Source organism: Rhodnius prolixus, unplaced genomic scaffold (assembly GCF_049639745.1).
Source record: "Rhodnius prolixus isolate KJV_2025 unplaced genomic scaffold, Rpr scaffold_8, whole genome shotgun sequence".
Taxonomy (NCBI): domain Eukaryota; kingdom Metazoa; phylum Arthropoda; class Insecta; order Hemiptera; family Reduviidae; genus Rhodnius; species Rhodnius prolixus.
This window is the reverse complement of record NW_027411593.1, coordinates 38,841,601-38,859,113: the sequence shown is the minus strand read 5'-3', so window position 1 is coordinate 38,859,113 and position 17,513 is coordinate 38,841,601. Positions and strand designations below refer to the sequence as shown.

At 38.0% G+C, this 17,513-nt stretch overlaps 1 long non-coding RNA gene across 6 annotated transcripts in view; it reads left to right on the top strand.

Moving 5' to 3' along the window:
- The window catches only part of LOC141451445 (uncharacterized), a 351,563-nt gene that overhangs the window by 101,000 nt on the left and 233,050 nt on the right, over positions 1 to 17,513 (top strand). Inside the window, exon 1 of one of the 6 annotated variants that reach the window (XR_012456792.1) lies at positions 11,030 to 11,203. The exons of 4 other annotated variants lie outside the window; for them this stretch is intronic. This is a non-coding gene — a long non-coding RNA (uncharacterized lncRNA). Of the gene's footprint in view, positions 1 to 11,029; positions 11,204 to 17,513 lie in introns of those variants that run through there. One more of the 6 variants, XR_012456802.1, reaches the window with a different exon arrangement.

The window sequence follows — 17,513 nt, the reverse complement described above, 5'->3', positions numbered from 1 at the left end:
TCGAAAGGGGAGGGGCACAATAAGCCTCTTTTGGCTGCGGTGCCGAGGGGCATAGTTCCCACCCCGATAATCTAATCTAATGTAAGCCCTGAAGATCTTTTGAGACCAAAGGAGATTTTAGCGCAAAAAGAACTAGTAGGGAAAGTCCTCAACCTTCTTAGCAGGGGAGGTTTCGTCTACTAGTTCAAAAGGGGAGGGCACAAGAAGCCTCTTTTGGCTGCGGTGCCGTGGGGCATAGGCCCGGTTCCAATAATATAATCTAATCTATTTGCTATTATATTTTCTCTAAATGAATTTTGGGACAATATTAAGGGAGCGATTCTGAGCGGTAACCATTAATTGATGGACTGATTGCTGTGGTCGAAGTCCGAAATAGTTTTCGGTAAAGTAGCGTCTTCATCTATTCCATCTGGATTTGTAATCTTCTGACAAACATCGAGCGAGGAGATGACCGTCACAAACATTGATTTAGAGTATCGTAGGAAATAATCAGGACAAATGAATTTAAAATAGTTTATTTCTCAACGGAAGTAGGGCGATTTAATAAGAACACTAGACGTAAGAGAAGCCAAAATTACCACTTCCCCTGAACCCTTCTAAAATCAATTTGCCTGCGCGTATATGGTTGGAACTTTTCGATTATTTTACACAAGCACACAAATTTTGAAGAAATCCCTTCCTGAAAGCAGCCTAGTGAATGTAACCTACTGCAGGTTATAGGATTTGGTTCAGGTTGAGTTTGAAGTTAGTTGTGGATGGAACAGCCGACAGACATTTGCAATTCAATTTGAACATGCTTCTATTGACAAACTGGACCCTAACCTAGCCTATAAAGATAGTCAAGGGAAGTACCATGTACAAGAATTGGTTCTAGCCTGTCGCCTCTTGGACATTAAAATGCTTGGGAGCAGTGCTTAAGAAAAGTAATCCATCCATCTTATAAAATATGTGAGATGGTTGAAGTTCATAAGTTTTGAGCTGGAGTTAAACCAGTGGCCAGCAAAAAACCCAGCAGTTTCACACACTACAACTACTTCCTGCCGGCCCTAAGTGGGCAGTGTGGGTGTTGGGGGTGTGGTCCTTGTTGCTAGGCGGCTATCCCTCGGGGGCGTCAAGATCCTTGGCTAATGCACTCTCCCCCAGCAGAGGGCGACATGGTTTCTTCCTACCATTTACATCCTCCCACTTGGCCACATTATCTCCAAACAAGCAATTACCACATATTTTTTAATTCTCTAGGAAGAGGGGGATTCAAATAGAGCACTATCGCATTCTCCTAAAACCTTAAAACTATATTTACGGAACTAAGTTTGAAATAAACGTTATAATTGCAAAGTAACTATACAAAGAGCACGGGAATCCTGACCTGTTTTAAACAAAAACCTTAGTCAACTTAGCGTGGTGATTATGAGAAATGACTATTTGAAATCTAAAAGATCCGTGAAGCGAATAATTAGGCGATTCTTTTCTAATTCCTCGGAAAAAGAATTAGAATTAGGCAATATTAGGCGATATGTGAAGTTAATACAGTAGATGACGTGCAAAAAGAGGTTTTTCCTCTCTACGTTTTCTTACTCTTTATGAAAAAAAAACAAACAGATTTTCTATTTCGAGAATTTACCAGAAATAATCATGTTGAAATGGTTGAAGTGGTTTTTACAAAATAGTCTGTGTCTGTCGGTCGGTCTGTAGGTCTGTCTGTACAGATTAATCGTAACTAAATCAATAATTCAAAGAAAGCTTACAATTTAATATATCTTCCGGTTGGTGTTTCTACCATAACTTCATTTTGACATCCTCTGCTAGCAGCACCTATGCGAAATTTGAACTGCCTACGATTTATCCAAATTTATGACTTGGAAATGAAGGAAAATGGATATTAAATGATTAAGGAGGAAATAAGGAGCAATGCGTGGAAACAAGGATAGAAAATATTTTACAGAACTGAGCAAGTGGGAGGTCGGTCAGTCACCTGTATGTCTGCAAGCCCGCACTACATCACTCTGTCTCATTTGCCCGCTGCCGTTCTCTAGAAATCTTTGGGGCGTTACCGCCTTCTGGATTTCACTGTCTGCAGAAAACTGTCTTCACTATATTTACCAAATTATTCAAACACTCGTCTAGCAGGTCGATTTCGGTGTTTAATTTTGTTTATCTCCACCCCATTTTCGGCACCTTAGAGAAACTATTTTTACCATTTAGATTTTCTTTTTCTAAGTTTTCACCTTAAATAAATATGTTATTGAAAATCGATACAACGATTTCTTTTTTTAACTCAGTATTTTGATTTCACGCATTTAGAAATTGTTCAGTGTGAGGTGAAGGTTGTAAGGCTTATGTTTATTATAGAGTGAAGGCGTCATCGTCATCGTTCAGGGTATTGAAACTTTTATAAGTGTAAGTTGGCAACCATGCGAAAAGGGTCAGTCAGCTGTTTGATTAATATTTGCGTAAGCATAACCTTTAAGATCTTTAAGATTATGGGGTGTCCGGTGAGTAAGTATTAAATATACGAGCTGTGGCTATTAAATAACGAGACTGATGCTGCTACAGAAGAACTATGCATGCTCCAAATCCTAACGACCAATAGCTGTGCAGCGTAAAGCCTTCTCTTTCGGTTGCAGCGTCTCACGTGTTTGTAGAGAAATCTGTCTGACCGGAACCGTCGTTTGTGTAAGAGGTGTTAGTTTCGTTATACCGAAAACATGATACTACACATGTAGTAGAGCAATGAATTGTCGTGAAATTTCACATCAAAACTTGGTAAAACCGCTACTGAAACTTATCTTTTATTAAAAGAAGTTTATGGCGATGAATGTTACTCACGTGCGCGAGTTTTTGAGTGGTTCAAGCGTTTCCAAGATGGCCGAGAAGACGTCGGAGATGATGACCGCCCGGATCGCCCTTCCACGTCCAAAACGGATGTAAATATCGATTATACTTAATCAACATTACTACCGGTGATGTGCTTGCTCAACTCCGTGAAAGAGTAAGGAAAAAAACGACCCGATTTTTGGAAGAACAAGTCACGGGGTTCTCCATCAAAACAACGCGCCGGCTCACACTGCATTTTGTCTGTCAAGACGACGTTTCTAGCGAAGTACAACATCCCAGTTTTAGGGCCATCCGCCTTACTCGCCTGACCTGGCCCCATGTGACTTTAGATCTGTTCCCCAAAATCAAATCTGCATTAAAAGGAACACGATTTCAGTCCGTGGAAGCTGTGAAAGAAAAAGCGGACGCGTCATGCAGGTGCTGGCAGAAAAAGACTTCTAGCACTGTTTCGAACAATGGTAAATTCGCATAGAGCGTTGTAAGGATAGGGGAGGGGTGTATATTGAAGGTGATGATAACTAAATATGTTTAAGTTTAAAATAAAATGTTTTACAGCAATAGTCTCGTTACTTAATAGCCACACCTCGTATATTAAGATACAGTTTGAAGATAATCTATTCAATAGAATCTTAGAGCAAGGCGAGTGGGTGTTCTTGCTAGAGATGTTTCTAGGCCTAGTTATGGAGATGATGAGCGCTACTTGCGTAGCAATAAGTTTGCAATACTCAGCGTTATGCCTAACATTCTGCTTTCATCCTTTCATCTGCAATAAAAAATTCCAGAAATATTTGCAGGATGAATAATAATCTAAAAAAAAATTAATTGAATGAAACTGGATCACATGGGAGTTTAATGGTAACGCTGCGACCTTCTTTAACCTTGACAGTTTGATCTTCAGTCCCTCCCTCTACCAGCTGATCCTCCTCACTCATACCACAGACCGATCAACTGTCTCTAATTAATTAATTTAAATTAATTATTACCGCGACACTTAATAATTATTGATAAATTATTTATTATAAATATTTAGAATGAAAAAAAAAAAATTGTCGAATTTATGTGAACAAAAAGAACAAAAGGAGTTCATCTAATCTGGGATTTCTTATCCTCCATTAAATTGGGAACTCAATTGCTCAAGAGAAAGAAGCAAGAGGAAGATTTATGGGCATCCTGGCAATAATTAAGCCATCGGTGTTACTTTTTTTATGGGTGCACAATAGATCTCAGGAGTGATGGCTATTCGCCACCACTGGGCAGAGACAGGCGAAGGAGTTCATTAGAGGCTGCTATTCGCCAAGGCTGACTGCAGAATTAATCCGTCAAGGCCGTGGGGGCTATAAGGATGATTGTAGGCCTATTAACTGGGCCACAGCAGGTTCAGAAAACACATGCATCGCATGTGGTCTGGCAGATGATAGCCTCTGTAGGTTCTGTCAGGAGGAGAAGGAGGAGGAAACGGCACTGCATGTGTTGTGTCAGTGTGAAGGGCTTGTCTGGGCTAAGGATGTACAACTTCTCAAGGCCTGAGGGCTTTACCCAGGGAGTCGCTCTCCAGCATTAAGAGTCTCATTAGAAGGACGGGTCTGGAGGGTGAGCTTTAGATTGAGGGGAGCCACAATAGATCCAATGGGGTCGCAGTGGCGTAGGCCTTAAGAGCCGCCCTAGTCTAATCTCTAATCTAAATACAAATATAGACTATCATTAACAAAAAGAATAAAAATTAATGAAATAAAACTTATTACTTCCTCTTACATCTGGTAAGAGATCGCGCCGCTTACCGAATTCAAGTTTCCAGCGGAAATTCCCGTTTCGAAGAAGTTGAGTTGTTGCAAAAAATTGAGCAAACCGGGGAAACCAGTTTCTTTTTTTCCAAATTTTCAAGGTTAATCTCTTTCCTTTCTTTAGTCCCATATTTGATTTTTATTAACATTTATACAGGTGGCACATCCGCTCAAATAACAGTTATGGCACTTTAGAGGTCTACTACCCCCTCTCCCGAAAATGTCTTTAATCGAATTTTCTTACACTAAACTGATTAATCTACCACTGGCTATGAATGAAGTTTTGAAACCGGTCAGGGATGCCAATAAAATCATGCGTATAAAATCAATGATATTATCCGGCACTACATTTGTTTTTGTTTTTTTAAAATCTTTTATTGGAATTTACCACTGCAACAGTTGTTGCAAAAAGCAAATATGGTAAAAAAATATCATGAGTGGAGAAGGCACCCAGTGGTGTCACTCCAGTAACGTGCTTTGCTCTCACGATAAGAGAAGATCACGAGGCCATCTTCTCTTCAATCTCCTTAGAGGATTACCTGGTAATATAGAGGAAGATAAGTGTTCTTTGAGAGGGTTAGGATGAGGCTGCTGTAGAGAGGAATGAAATTTGAAAAAAAGTGTGTTAGCAAGATCTGTAATGAAAGGGATTTTGAGGTCATTATGGATGGGTGAGGTTAGATACATAGATCGGAGCGTTAAGAAGTTTTCAAAGTATTTTCTGACTGTAATGTCCCTGGAGGCGTAGTGAGTTGGAACGTTTCATACTTCGATGCCGTATGACCAAATAGGTCGCAGTAACAGTAGATATAAAGAGTCTTTTTGTTATGTAGGTTAAGTTTCAAACGTTTGTCAAGTAGTCTGGCGAGAAGTTTTGTAGCGTTGGTTAGTTTCTTGTCTTTTCAGTCTAGTATGGGGATTCGATGTCAACTGTTTGTCCTAGGTACAGTCCAAGGTAGCGTACTTTGTCCACAGTTGGTATAGGAGTTTGGTTCAAGATGATAGGCGGTAGGATTTTCCGTCTAAGAGTAAATACTATAAATTTTGATTTCGTAACGTTGGTTTTGATTCTCTATTTGAAAAGCCAGTCCTGTAAGTGGTTGATGTGCGTTTGTAGAGTTCGTGTAGCGATAAGAGGATCGGAATGAGGAGATTAGATAGCACTATCGTCAACAAAGGTAGAAAGAATGGTATTTGGATGTTGAGGTATGTCTGCTGTATACAAGGAGTAAAGAAGAGGGACCTAGGACACTGCCCTGAGAAACACCAGCTCGAGCTAGACGGATATCAGAGTCTGCTGCTCCACAGTTGACTCTGAAATATCAGTCTTTTAGGTAAGATTTGTTAGTATTAGTATTTGTAAACCGACTGCAACAGTTTCCTCTTTATAAGAGCCCCGCAGTTCGAATCGGAATTGTCCTCACAGCCGATATGAGAATCGATAAATTTAGTCGATGTAGTCTATTAGACGATTCTTCAGGTTCTATTGATTACCGCTTTCCCTAGGGACATTGCCCTTTGATTGGTATCCAGTATTCGTTGCAGCGATGCAAATTTTATACAACTCAAATTAGAAAAATCATCTTGATTGGCCAATTTCATCTTATACGCTCAAAAAAAAGGGTAAAACTTAACCAATTCTTATTATTAATGGTCTTTTGCCCCCTCAATTTTGTTCTGATGTAATAACCAACTAGAAGACAAAAGAGAGAGCAAAATAAACACACACACACATGTGAAGAATACATTAATGATAATGATCAGTGTGTGAGCATGTGCAACCGGAAATGAGTGGGTATGTCCTTGTTTTCACTCTGTCCGTTTGAACTATATATTATAGAAGTTTGTAGTAATATGAGAGAAGTGTCTCTGAAACGGCTCTCTGTGGGCAGAACTAGCCTCTCTATGGGAAAGATGGAGTTTATAGCTCTTTCTAAACAATTAACGTAGCACAAACAGACATGTGCTTCAAAATATAATCGACTCATTTTGTGATTCATTCAATATAATCTTACTTCTTTTATAAAAATAGAAATCTGGTAATATATTTATTTTCCCATACTAAAATCCTTGAGTTTCTACCTTAAAAATGTTTTCAAACTACGAAATTTAAATCATATTTAATTGTTACTAGCATTATCCAGCGGACAAAACGAAAATTAGACTACTCAATAAGAAGATATTCGGAGTAAACTTTGATTAGAAAATCTGACTCAACGGCAACACCATTAGGAATAAGAGGGAGGAATTATTTATCTGCGCTTATCGTCCCGAAAACCGGAAACACCCATACTTGGCTCTGTTGCTCGTCTTCTGGAAGTCTAGATCAGAGTTTCCCAATCTTTTTTGGCTCGCGTACCACTTGGTAGTATATCATGCTAAATTGTACCACTTCGTAAAAATTGTATTGTATTTCGTGAACTTTGTTATTCCCAGTGTGTTATCTTTATTTGTATAGAGATACAATGTATCTGTTACAAAGGAGTTCAAGTTTATGTCCACTTTATAAACTTTGTAAAGTGTAAGATCTTAGTTTTAAAACTTTGTTTAAATTAAATTTAAAGTTGCTTAGCATTACAATCCAGTCTCATTAAGCAGATTTTTACATCATTTAAGTTCTGTCACATGATAATTCTATTAAATTTTCTTTATCTTTTATTTGATAATGATGTAGCTTTTCCTAAATTTTCTTTATAGAAGGGGGTTTGAAATCCAATTGGAGTTTTCGGGTTTTGGAAAATACTCCAAGAAAGACAATTTTAATCCTGTTAAATGTGCTATTATATTTTCTCGTATATCTCGAGATAGATTAACCTTATTACTATACATATTAAGGACTTTGCTGTATAATATTATTAATTAAAATAATTTGTATGTATTAGGTGTAAGGAACTAAAATAATGTTTTATTTTTTATGTCCGCCATTATTGATTATTTTTCGCGTACCACAGGTTGGGGAACGCTGGTCTAGATGAATACATAGGATGAAGAAACGTCTGCAATCGAACTGTAGCACACATATCTTCTTGAACCATTTTATGAACCTGCTCCTTTATTAGGAATGTATTTTTTCTGTCCCTTTAAAACGGGAATGTTGTTGAAAGTTGGAAGAGGAGAGAAAGAGTGAGTTTCGATTCATGGTGTGAACAATGTATTTGGATGTTTCCTGGATGACCTAATATCTATAGTAAAAACCTAAGTTTTTAAACGGAAACGTCCAGTATGTTCCGAAATATTTGTAAATAATGAGATAATGAAGCACTAGGCTGTAGATATTAAATGAAATTCCCCCAAAAGTCCTTTAATTCCATTTCTCTTATTTTGTATCCTCCAGACCTGCGGGTTTAACGTACTAAAGTCATCCTTGTAGAGTTACTTAAAGAGGTAACGTTGACTGTATCATGCTCTATCTAATTAAGAGACCTTTCAAGCCGAGTTAAGTTAATATTTCTAAAGGTTGGCAATTGTAAAAGCAAGTGCCTTTAAGACATGTAATTGAGTGGCTATGCTAAATAAATTCAATGATTTATAATTGGTTGGATAACGTTTAGAGAGTTGAGCCAGCGGTGCGTGGAGCGGAGGCTGAGGCAAGTTTGCAAGTCTGATATCTTAGCCGACAGAGAGTCTGGATGACGACGTGGGTGGAGTTTTCCTTTTCTCCACCTCCTTGCAGTGGAAACATACTGATAAAGGAGGCGACCCCCCCTAAGATGAACAGAATGACTGCAATGCTGCACTCTCCTGGCCCATCACGGCCGGAACTATACCAGTCATCTCATCCTACTCTCAGACACACTCCCCCCTGTGTCTACGTCATTCTAAAGACATGTATACCCTGATAGCAAGTGATATCTTAGCCAACAGCCAGGGCTCTGCTCTTCTTCGGCTGCTTCCTCCGTAACATTTCTATGACTAGAACGCCTTCTTCTGTCTTCTGCACACTTTTCTCTCACCACCCCCTGTCATTCTCACATTTTCATTATCCATTTCTTGCAGCATCATATTTATAAAACCAGAGCAAAACAAAACTAATTCACTGTGCGGAAAATTCACATAAACCAGATTACTTACTAGCATGTACTAAGTTCTGTTACAGCGCCCTACCACAAATTGCCAATTCCCCTAACCACCCCTCTAATCCAACTTTATTGCCATCATTACAAGTTCATACACACTAACTTATTTAAACCAAGTAATGGACTTTACTTACAAGTTAAAGTACTTTAATGTACTTTAAGTTGTAAGTAAAGTTTTCAAGGTTTGAGTGGTTGTACTTTAAAATGTACAACTCGTTCAATTTAATCAAAATAAGCAAAACTAGCAGTAGCCCACCTTTGCCAACAAGTCGATCGTTGAGGATCCAATATTCAAAGACTTCGATGAATGCCATTTTTGTCGGATGATGAAGGCTTTACCAGTAAAACAAAATCATCCAGGTAAGTTGCTGAGAGGTCTGGGGAGGCAGAACTTTGATTTACGTTCAATTTGTTTTTAGAACAGAATGATTTGTGAAACACCTTTAATGATTTGAACCCTATTTTTTTAACCAATGTCGGCTGAGGTTAGGGTGATTTCCGTAATTTATTTTAGCAGGGATAAAAGAGCGTAGAAGTCTAATTATGATTTGCATCTTAAGTTGGATTTACAATCCACAATGTACTAATAAGGAATCAAATAGATCTGAATTTCGGACCGGAAGAATGAACCGTTAAACTGCAATTGACTATTTTTTCTGTCCTTTGTAAGAGGGTAAGGATAGTGCAATCAAATCTTCGCATGAAGATTTAAATAATAAAAGTCGAAGGGTTTTCTTAATTACTTCTCAGGACGAGACAGTTGATGTTACTACGGAAATCTCTTAACCGTAAGTATCCATTTTTCTGAGGGTTTTTTTTCTTCGAGTAATAGATTCCTCTCAAACTACTATCCTAGTCGATCCTTCCATCTCAGCTTTTTCGTGGTTTCAGCCACCGTCAAACCGTATCCCACCTGGGATTCTAAAAAGGAGTCTTTACATCTTGTACTAGGTCTTCCCCTTCTTCTTCTTCTTCCCTTAAACGTCATCTCATCCACTGCCTTTAGAATTCTGCCTCCACCCATCCTCAACAAATGCCCCAACACATTTTAGCTTCTTAAGCTCTATAGATTGAAGGATATTTTTGTTGGCCATCCAACTCTGTCCTAAATGTCTGCATTTCTTATTGTTTCCCCCTTCTGGATCTACCTGCTGATCTCCTCCAATAGTCCATTTCGGTGGATACCCAATCTATTTCTTTCTTTTTTATTTAGAAACCAGGTTTCTGCTCCGTATAGCACACAATACTTTCAAATATAGCTTTATAGATTTGGCGCTTTCTGCTTCAGGAAATACTCTTATTCCACAGCAGGTTTTAAGCATCGCTATGACTCTTTTCCCTTCTCTAAGTTCTTTTATCCACCTCTGATTTAGAACCACCACTGATCTCAACAGTAGATCTCAGTTACTTAAAATTGTGGGACCAATTTACCAAAGTACCAATTTACAACTTTTTATGTACTGTTTTGGGATTTTGCACATTCAAGGTTACCATTTATTGAAGGTAACCAAACTGAGGTTTAGTAAAAAAAGAAAAATCGATGATTAAATAAAATAGTAAAGTTAGAAAGATGTAAAGTTAGAACCTTGAGACTTAAGAAAAAAAGTCGTGTGAAGGTCAACGCTTCATTCAACATCTCTTAGTCGTGCCATCTTCATCTCGTAATCCTTTTTTGGTAGACATTCAGCTACACGACATCATCCTCCTGCATAATTCCGCGTCTTCTTCTAGTTTCTTGATTATCTATCTATCTCTTTCCTCAAGGTTCCTTTTCTGCAACCTGTTCCTAACATTTTGACCATCTCTCTCCCTCTCTCTCACACAAAGCATTCCTCAAACTAGGCCCTACAAACTCATTTTTTATAAAATTGTTTTACAGAACTTTTAGCGCTAAAATTTCATTTTCTAAAAAAGCCCTCTCAAAAATGCTAAATCTAGAGTGTAAAGTTGAATCTATTTCCAATTTTTTCAGAATAAATCGTTGATCTTTTTGAGTCTCACTCTAAATAACCATGTGCACATTAACTGAGAGCAAAAGTAACCAACCCAAACGAGAGATGAGGCTGCATGAAGAACATCTATTTTATATTCTTTACTAAAAGAAAAAAATTACGGTTTGAATATTTTAACACATTCTGTAAATATATTATATAAAACTTCTTTTTTGTTTTTAATTAAAAAAAAATATGGGGGTAACATAACCTTGTGTATAACCTCTGCTTGTTTTTATTTTGTTCATTCATAATGCCGTGGCAACCCCCGCCAAGTTTGGGGCTAATGTGGTTTTAGAAGCCGGGGTATGCGGCGCGCGCACTATATTACATGCACAGTCTGAATACAGGCCGGCCGCGCATTACTACACTATTATAGCCCACCGCGTGCTCTACCACCCAGTAGTACCAACTGGCTGAAGGCTATCCAATTTTTTTTTGAGGTACATGTGTGCGGTGTGAAGGCGACCTGAACGCAGCTGACCTGCCTTCATACTGATTCTGTTGAATCCAGTTTAATGTATGCATTACATTTACTTTTTTTTGTCATCCATTCATACAATCTAGCTGTACTGTGCACGTTCATAAATACTTTCTCCTTTATCGTCTACAGATATTCTCTAGTTTCCGTTCTTAAGTTGCTTGCAGTTTTCCGCGCTCTCTTATTCCTATTTACCACTTCTGCTGCTTTCATTTTCTATCCTAGAAGTGATAAAATTAAAGCTCATTAAACCCCAGAAAACAAGATGAAATGCTCCTATACAAAAAAGAGTAAGAAAATGCCTAGTTTTTCAAGTAAATTTACGTACAATTAGGAAATTAGTTGACGAAGATACATGCGACTTGCCAACATATTTGACTATTAAGTTCTCATATTAACCACATTAAATAAAATCCAAGACCTAGTAGACCTAAGGAATCGAATCCACTAAACCAACAATACATCTTAGCTTTGCGGGTCTAGACTATCTAACCGCCTTGCATACTTTACTATAAAGATCTCATATTCACCATTAAATAAAATCAAAGGCCTAGACTAGGGGGGAATCGAACCCACTAAACCAACAACAGATCTTAGCATTGCGGGTCTAGCCTATAACCGCCTAACTTACTTTACTATAAATTCCTCATATTAACCATTAAATAAAATCTAAGGCCTACACCGCGGAATCGAACCCACTAAACCAACAACACATCTTAGCTTTGCGGGTTCAGCCTATAACCGCCTAACTTACTTTACTATAAATTCCTCATATTAACCTTTAAATAAAATCCAAGGCCTAGACTAGGGAAATCGAACCCACTAAACCAACAATACATCTTAGCATTGCGGGTCTAGTCTACTCACCGCTCGGCTACCGTGGCGCCCATAAAGATGCCTTATTGATGACCACCTTAACCTTATGAATCTAGTTTCCACATTCTCAGCGTGTCCTTAAAAACGTTGTGATATCAGATGGAGTTCACCACATATTTCTCAGGTAATTAATTGTTTATTGGGCGCTAGTAATCAATTATGTTATGCGTCATTGTACGGAAGTATGAATGGCATAAGGATGATTTTTGGCTGGAACTTACAAGACCCTCCTTCGGATGAGCGGGCTAAGAAGAGCCCGGGAATCCTGCGCACTTACCAGGTAGTGGAGAAGGATTACTTTATTTTTTGGGGGAAGGTTTAGGTGGGGATCTTTAGAAAGCAGGAAACATCTATCCAAATCATCCGGCTCCTCTCTCTTCCTGCAACTTCCCTAGGAAGCTTGCATGGTTACCAAGTGTGTTGAAAAATAATCCTTCCTAGAAACCTCTCAACTTCAGGGAAGGTGTTTAAGCAGTGATGCACAGGATATCACGAAGTATTATAGAAAATATTTGAAATAAAAATGATAGACCCACTTAGTATGAAAATCGTTTTCAAGGACTTCGCATTTAAGAAGGAAAAGAGATTCTGGAAGAAAGTTGCACTACAAGTACCTGAAAACTTGGTATCGGATTTGACGTAAACAAATGGTGTGCCAAATCTCAGCTGTCAGTGATTTTCGTTTTTCTGATACTCAGTCATGGTATACACCCATAAGCACACATCCACCTTCGCGCGGACTGACAATGCTCTAAAAAACACTACTTGTCCAATCAGGATACCTAAAATATGTACTCTAGTTCTAAACTTTCACACAAACGATTACTTCCTCTCAATAGCAATAAGAGAAACCGGAAGTCGCTTTTCCTTAGCAATTATTGTAATGAAATGATAAATATAAATTGCGTGTTTGAAAAAAAAGTCAATTAGAGAGAGATAAATAAAGGTATTTGTTAATAAAACTCATGTGTGAGTTGTTCACTTCGTAAACTGGGATTAAATTACGTAGCGATATAGGAGGAAACCGAGAATCGATTAAATCATCCTGAATAATCGATAACTTGTGTGGTTGGCTCAGTTTCGCCGCACAACTTGTCAAGACTTTGCAAACTAAATTTTGACTGACATTCAACCATATTAATTAAGATTGATTTATCCAGAATTTGTAACTAACTGAGGTTGATTTTGAACGATCAATCAATCATCAATGACCTTTTAAACGATTCTCTAATATTTTGGGATTTGGGAATTTTTATTTATTATAAATCATAACATAAAACACATTCGAGAGTTCTTTCCACTATATTTACATAATTAATTTCTAGAGGCGGGTGTCAGGATGGGTTGTTATGGATAAGGCTTGTGCTGTGTTAGGCTTTTTTGGAGATTAAGAAAGCCGGGGATGTATTAGGTCATTGACAAAAGGGATATTGAGGTCTGTATGGTGGGTTAAATTGGATACATAATGAGGAGCGTTTTGCCGAAGGACTTTAGATTGAAAGGATTGGATTCTTTGGATGTTGGGTGGTTTCGTAGAGCCCCACAGATGGGTCCTTAGTAGTGTCTTGTAAAGAGTTAACTTAGTCTGTATATTCATGGCTGAGCAGTCTCCGTAATTGATGGTATCGTCTTGTCTTTTCAGTCTAGTGTGTGGGTTCCAGGTTAGTCGACTGTCTAAATACAGTCCTAGGTAGCGTACTCCTGTGGAGAAACTACTAAATTAATCTTGAATGGTGAATGCAAATCAGAAACCAGAAGTATAAAAGTATGCGTGATACTAGTGATAAAATCAGTGGTATTAACCAGCATCAAACCACATGTTTATTTATTAACCAATACTAATAAATAGGTTAGTTCGTTTGGTTACAATTTGATAGTCGATATCATGAAAGTTTATTAAAACAAGGTTTTTCCTGAAAGGGGGAAAATTAATGTTTGGGCTTAATAATAAGGTTTTGGTACATTTTCCTATTGTAACTTGCTGGTGTTCTTGTTCAGCACAAGAGTTAAAATGTGAATAGGGTAGCATTTGTGGGTAGCGTGTGGGGTGGCAGCTTATAGAAAATAAAGGGTTATGTAGTTGTTGATAGGAGACAACAGAAGGCGTAAATGGCTGAGTCTGGCTGTGGAGGCGGCAAGGAGACTAACTTCAACTAATTCTCACTCCCCCTTCTTTACACCCTCTGAAGTGTACTTTACACTTCAGAGGCGGCTGGCACATATAACCCAGAGTCAGTAAGAGTTACCGTCTCCACTCACCAAGGCTGGAAAACGATGTTGTCCGTCCGTTCCCCCTTTTACTTGAGCGGATGGTGTTTGGGGAAACTTTTGCCAATAGATGGAAGCTTTGCCAACCAATAGCAAACGTTCCTCTACTCACTCTTCCAGGCGGCAACCCAGTCCAAAAAACTCTGGAACAGCCCCATGTGCTCTTTATGTATAAGCACAATTTGGAACTTAACCCATTGGGAGAAAGCGTTTCTCTTCAATCATTTCTAGTTGCCAACAAACACTTATTATTGTATGTATAATACAGAACACGGACTAAAACTTCCACATACACACATGTATATAGTGTATTTCATGTATTACAATGCAATAAATATTACGAGTTCAAGTTTACATTTTCTGCAGTAAATTCTACAGAGAAAATATCTTTGTATCGTGAAAATGCTCATGCAAATGGGAGCCCAAAATTGTCATTTTAAAATTCTCTAGTTGTTTGATAATTCTCGTATCTAGGATCCTTTTGCTGTGTTTAAGATTTGGGGCCGAATGTCTCCAGTGGTTCTATCAGACACTGGGTGTCCCGCCGAGTGACACCGAGGTGGTTTGGTTCAAAGATAAGAACCATTTTGCAAGATCTATTCCCAGCAATTCTCTAGTAGGATGCTGTTTGCGGGAAACAATGAGCAGCAAGAGAATGGGCCTATTCTCTTTCTTAAGTCCTGGTGCATTTGGAAGGTTTTTTTTTTTAACGGTACGGCAGACAGTTTTAATGCACACACACATCAAAGCAATAATGCACCCGGCCGCCAAAGATGAAGGTTAGATGAGAAATTTCGTAAAAGTTGTGACCGGTCAGGGGCGGTATCCTTGCGGGCGCCAGATAGCCGAAGTATCAGATACGATATCCCGAACCAGCCTCAATTAGAAAAATACCCTTAAGGGTGCCTCTGGTGGGATAGCTCACTGGTGAGAGGAGGGAGGGTCCTGGAGACAATCCCCGGGGCGATAGGGAGTAAAATAAAATTCTTTCTTGTGCTTAATGAACCAAACAACAAAATACCTTTAATTAAGGAAAAATTCATACAAAAGGAAAATTTAGGCTAGATACAAAATAATAATAAAAATATAGAACTCACAGACGATAGGTAACATAAGCAGGCACTGGCCAGGCCGAACGCACGGTAGAGAATGATTTTTTTTATTTTTATTTTGGAATCTTGGCTGTAAACAGCACCTGGTCTTGCAGTCCAAAGTGCAAATTTATTTTATGTAGCAGCTCCTGCCCCCCCCTACGACTATTTTTCGGTTACAAAGTAAAGCTTAAACATAATCTTAATTTGAAAAAATTAAACCCGCAGTAGAATGAAGTTATAACCTTTGTGATAATTGCAGTAAGAGACAATAGTCTGAATGATAAAAATCAATTTAATTTGTTGCTTATCAGTTTCACAAATTAAGCAAATAAAAAGTAGCTACACTCAGAATTCAAATTGGGAATCTCCCACTTACAAAGCCCACGCATTTGTGCACCCAATTGTCAGTTGGACATTAAGTCCTGTTTAGAAAGAAATAGGCGATTAGTTTTGTCAAATTTGTTGGCACTTAGGAGGAACATAAATAAATTGAATATTTTGTCAGAAATGTTTTCAAGGTTTCGAGAAAATTTGAGATTTTTTGTTGGGATAATTATTCATTTTCTTGCACAAAAAGCTAAGTAACTAATTAATAGCATTTGTAGTTGAAGAATTATGGTGATTGGCCATTTGTAAACCAATAATAATTACTGGAACGAATGTTTATAGAAATTACTTGGCCAATAATAAATAGTAGGATTTAGTCAGATTTGAATACACAATCTAGTGACATATCATGGATTAGACCTCCCCACAAATCCGTAGATAAATCCCTCTGTCAACACAAACAGAAAAAAGTGCATAAGAACTCCTACCGCCGACAAAAATTTATCACTTCCTAAATTATTCTTAAAAAGACTTATTTGACAGCATGAAAGACTACCGTAGAATGGAGACACTTCATTAGGTGTGGCACATGAAAACGGCTAAGAAGAGTATTTAGTCTTTAGAGAGTGAAAAAACGCTCAAGATTTATGGCGTTATAATCTAAAAATTTACACCACCAACCATGAAATATATACCAGCTTTAATTCAATACCTTTACCCAGCCACCGATAGGATTTAGCACGTGATTAAGTTAAAATTGCACATTTTTTTTTTTTGGTCCGTGAATGGGAGAGAAAAGTTCATCTTTTAGTTACCATAGTTACGACTGCTTCCTTCACAGATTAATATACAGGGTGTATGCGGAGGAGTGGTCGAAACTTCGGAAGATTACTTTTCTATTTGTTCCTTCTCCAAAAATTGACATTTGAGTAAATTAGTAGTGAAAAGTCGGTTCGCAAAATCCCAGTCTTTCTGCATTTACACCCCTCTGTTCGGGGTAGGGTTTTATTAAAAACCAAAAAAATCCATATGATCTTGAAGCTCAATAAATGCCCAACTTTTTCTGAAATTATGTGACTCCTTGATTCATTAATCATTGAAAAAATGCAGTTGAAAATTTTAACAAAAATCATCGAGAACGAATTTTTTAGACATTAAAGTAAAAATTCCATTGTTATAAGAAACGTTTTGAGGCTCTGGGTTAAACAGATTTATAGGAAATTTAATGCTCTTTCGTTTGGAATAAGCAGATTTGTTGTAGGATAAAGTATAGAAAAGTTACGGCCGTTTTTATGGTGAAAAACGCGAATATCGAAGGAAAAGTTAAAAATACAAAATATCTTGGACACTATTGAGAATCGGGCCACAGTGAATAGAATATTTTTTGTTGCATTTGAGCTGCTGAATCATCTCCTGAAGTTTCGACCACTCCTCTGCACACACCCTGTATATCTTGTATTTGGCATGATTAATAAAGCATACGATTTGCTCGCAAAAAGCTGTAGGTATAATTATATAGCATTAAGATCTTTTCTTTGCGACAGAACGTTGATTTCTTAGAGTTGCTGACAAAATGTGCACCCATTAACACACGTGTACTCCAAGCGAGTGAACACGTGTTCTATTCCGACCACAAACCGAAGCTCCCAGTTCTTTCTGCACTTCCGAGTATTTTTTTTTGGGGGGGGGGCAATGTTTTGGAATGCTCGCTGGCTGGTGATATGTTCTGCTCATGTACTTGAACATGAATTCTATGTTTTCCCCTAACAGTTATAACGATTTTC